The sequence below is a fragment of the Cicer arietinum genome, chromosome 6 (assembly GCF_000331145.2).
Source record: "Cicer arietinum cultivar CDC Frontier isolate Library 1 chromosome 6, Cicar.CDCFrontier_v2.0, whole genome shotgun sequence".
Lineage (NCBI taxonomy): Eukaryota > Viridiplantae > Streptophyta > Magnoliopsida > Fabales > Fabaceae > Cicer > Cicer arietinum.
This window is the reverse complement of record NC_021165.2, coordinates 54,493,146-54,498,139: the sequence shown is the minus strand read 5'-3', so window position 1 is coordinate 54,498,139 and position 4,994 is coordinate 54,493,146.

Here is a 4,994-nt window from a genome sequence, read left to right as displayed (position 1 = left end):
TAAAAAAAAAATAAGTTGTTGTGGCATCGGGAGTCTATTTTAAATATATATAATAGATGATAGATTTTAATAATTGGAAATAACTTTTTTAATAATTTTTCATATATATATATATATTTTATGATTATTTTTAATAAATTTATGTATTTTCTGTCAAATAGAATATATATTTTTATTTTATAATGTTTTACTAAAAAAATTGATTGACATTAATGAGTAATTTAACTTTTAACGTATAAAATTATTACTCATAATAAATGAAATAATATAATTGTTCATAAAAGGAAGATTAAATAAAGAATATTTATGTCAATATTTATGAGTGATTAGGTGGTTTTTTTATATTGAATTTAATGACTAATAATATAAATTATTACCATTGGTAAATGACTAATAATATTATAAAATAATATTATAAAATAGTTTATAAATTTATTATATAATTACTTTTAAAATAATTTGATAATAATATAAATTATATATTTATTATAAATAATTGTAAAATAATTTTATAAGTTTTATAAGTAATATTTTATGTATTATAGATATAGTTAATTTATAATATTACTTTATGTGCAATTGAATTATAGTTATGTTGATATGTACCAAAAATAAATTTTATTAAAAAATAATTTAATTTTATGCAATACTTAAATTTTCGTTTATTTTTTAACATTCAAATTATTATTATAATAAGGAAAATTAAAATAAAAAACAGCATTCAATTATAAATATATACTTTAATTGATAAAAATTTAGTGTTAACATATTTTTTCAAAACACATATATATAGTAAACTTTTGTTCATTATATTTTTTAATATATTCATATATTATAATTTTAAATAAATATGTGTATTTTAATAATTAGAAGTAACTTTTTTAATAATTTTTCATATATTCTTATTTTATGATTATTTTCATAAATTTTTAAATTAGTGATTGAGAGGAGGATTGAAGGAGATTATGCATTGAGAGCATGATTGAGAGGAGAGAAAAGAGGAGAGGTCCACATAAGCTTTTTGACTGATGTGGAAAATATTTGTATAGGTGGATGAAATAGAATGAGGTGACATTCGGGGGTGAAGTGGCATTCAGGGGTCTGTTTTAAATATATATAATAGATTTAGGACTTCAATTTGGTCTTTGTTTCATTTTGAATTGCATCTTCACTCATAGTTTGGTCAACAATGATCTTATTCAAAAATAATTCTAAACAAAATGCTTTTTGATAATATGTTCTTTAACCAATTCTTTATTCCATAATCCAATCTGAGCAGTTCTTCTAGATTGACTCTGTTCATATTTTGTTTAGATTGAATTTATAAATTCCTCATATTGATTATATTCGTATTTGTTGAGACTGAGTTTGTAAAATCTTCAGATTGATATGGTTCATATATTTTGTTCATTGAGTTTGTAAATTCTTCAGATTGATTATGTTCATATTTTGTTCAGATTGAGTTTGTAAATTCTTTAGATTGATATTGTTCATATTTTGTTAAGATTGTTTTCGTAAATTCTTCATATGAAACTTTCTTCTTATTGCTTACTTTGATCTAGCGGAAACATAGGGTTGGATCGGTTCTTGAACTTTCACAATTAGGAAAATGACTAAGTCAAATTCAGTATTTTTGTTCTTTGTCAAAATTTGAATGTTGTCTTTGCAAATAATAAATATATGTTCTGGTGAGTGTTTCTTCTGGCAAAGAGTTCTTGATCATATCTTCTAGTGATAATATTTATCAAATCTTCTTCAAATCTTGATCATATGCTCTTTTCAACTTGGTCAAATATTTTATTCAATCATAAATTCGAATCAAATTTTATTTAAATTGTATTAAAAAACATGAATATTCTTTCATACTCTATGAAGTCAAACATACTGTTCACATAAAATATTTTTGTTAACATCAAAACTCTAAGTATAAAACCAACTTGGTTCCAACACTTAAAATTGAGACAGGAGAAAGATATAAGACAAATCACATAATAAGACAAATCATGGAAACTTTAATAAAATTATAACCTTACTCTAACTGTCGCGGTGACTTCGAAAATTGCACCCATATTAAGGTAATAAACCAAAGATCAATAACAACTCAACAGCCCTATAACAACAATTGATAATATATTCACGCCGTTGTTATTGACCAAGAGTATCTGCAATAAGACAACCATCACAATCAACATATCTTGACACCACATTTTAGCCTCAGCCAATAACATACTAACAAACTAAGATCTTGAAAGTAATTTGAGAGTAAATTAAAATGTTCTTACCATTGGCAATACACTCAAGAATATTTTGGATGAGTTGATGAAACCTTATGCAGGGGAGATCAAACTTTCTGGGTATTCTAGGAAGATTTTTTAGGTGACTTGGCATAATTCCTCAATGTCGAGAGCAAATGTGAAACCCTCGTTTAATCAATTCGACCGCTTAGATGAGTCGGGTGTGTCTATATATTAGGATGTGGTCGCAAATGTGATTGTTCATCCATTTGCATTGTGAGATAATATCGTCTCGTCACCAAGTACTATTGAATAGTTTTGGTATCACATGACATTGAACTAATGTATCTAGTGAGCATTCCATTGCCATGTCATTATTCATACTTTTGTTTGTCTTTGGATTTGTGATAAAATTAGTTATGATATACTAATTAATCCTCATATTTAGTTTGCTAAGCACTATTTTATTTGTTTGATAGGTCTTAGATTACAAATATGGGTTTAGTTTGGCCTTCATTTCCAAATACTATTAATTTTTAGGATTTCTCACTTTGACTTTTCTCTCTTCCGCATAGCATATCTAGATATACTATATCAAATTTAGGTATTCCTCACGTGCGTTAAAATCTAAGACAAATTATTATAATTTTCTGTTTCACAAGGTTAATAATTCTCACGTCATTCAAATCTTATAATTTTGTATTTCACAAGTTTAATAATCCTCATGTGCATTAAAATCTAAGACAAATCATTATAATTTTGTGTTTCACAAGGTTAATCAAATTTTGCTTAAATTATGGGGAAACGGGCAATCCAAGTTGTTGCGTCATTGTTGCTAAAAGCACAAAACCTCTCCTTACCAAATTGAGAAAATTTTACCCCCATACCTCCGCATTTTACTTAAAATATCTATTTTACCCTTTTCATTTAAAAAAAAATCAAATTTTATTACTATCCCCACCAAATTTACATAACACAAATGTATTTTAAAGAATTCGAATTTTGCATTTCAAAATTATGTTTCTTGGAACATAAATATTTTCATAAAATTAAGACGGATAATTTTCACATAGTAATGAAAACAAATGTATCTAGACTAGAGCTTCATAGAGATTTAATCAACACAACTTTCTTCTTAACCGTGATTAGCTTTTTCATCATGGAACATAGTTACTGTGTTTGTTGATGATATGTTTTATTAGCTTTACACAAGTAGTTACTATCAAATAGTTTAACAAAAAACCTCAATTAATTATTAATCATCCTATGTTATGAATGGTTAATCACAACTTAACTTTCACTCAATTCAATGTTACTCCTAAGAGTCATCAAATGAAAATAATTTATTGGTAACTAAACATCTCTAGTGAAGTCATGGAAACTTTAATAAAATTATAACCTTACTCTTACCGTCGCAGTGAAACCCTCGTTTAATCATTTCGACCTCTTAGATGAGTCTCGTGATGAGTCGGGTGTGTCTATATATAAGGATATGGTCCCAAATGTGGTTGTTCATCCACTTGCATTGTGAGATAATATCGTCTCGTCACCAAGTACTGTTGAATAGTTTTGGTATCACATGACATTGAAGTAATGTATCTAGTGAGCATTTCATTGCCATGTCATTATTCATACTTTTGTTTGTTTTTGGATTTGTGATGAAATGAGTTATGATATACTAATTAATCCTAATATTTAGTTTGTTAACCACCATTTTATTCATTTGATAGGTCTTAGATTACAAATATCGGTTTAATTTGACTTAATTTCCAAATATTATTAATTTTTAGGATTTCTCATTTTGACTTTTCTTTCTTCCGCATAGCATATCTAGATATACCAATATCGAATTTAGGTATTCCTCACGTGTGGTAAAATCTAAGACAAATCACATAATAAGACAAATCATGGAAACTTTAATAAAATTATAACTTTACTCTAACAAACTTTAATAAAATTATAACCTTACTCTAACTGTCTCGGTGACCTCGAAAATTGGAAACTTTAATAAAATTATAAACTTACTCTAACCGTCGCGGTGACCTCGAAAATTGCACCCATATTAAGGTAATAAACCAAAGATCAATAACAACTCAACAGCCCTATAACAACAATTGACAATATATTCACGCCCTTGTTATTGACCAAGAGTATCTACACTAAGACAACCAACACAATCAACATATCTTGACGCCACTTTTTAGCCTCAGCCAAAAACATACTAACAAACTAAGATCTTGAAAGTAATTTGAGAGTAAATTAAAATGTTCTTACCATTGGCAATACACTCAAGAATATTTTGGATGAGTTGATGAAACCTTTATTTTTGACATTAGCACAAGAGCAACAATTGATCAGAGTTTGGATGTTTTCATCTTCAACATGAAATGTAAATCATAAGTGAAATAGAATTATTTTTGGATAACACTCTTCCAAATGATCTCTAAATGTGAAAATCAAAATAATTGAAATGTGGTTCAATATTGTGAGAATGAGTGAGAGGTATCTCTAGTCGGAGTTTGGTCGATTAATGATGGGGAGACATTTATTTATAGTTGTTGATGATGTCAAATTCGATTAGCAAATTTTCCTACAAGTTCTAACACATCGCCATGCAATGCCTTGAAGTGATGCAAGATTTCCTCTAAATTTTTCTTGGAGAACTGTAGCACCTTTCAAAAATAATTTCATTCCTCTTAGTGACTTTTATAGGATTACTCTTGTTAGTGGTGGCTTGTTCATCAAGTCAGGTCCCTTAGG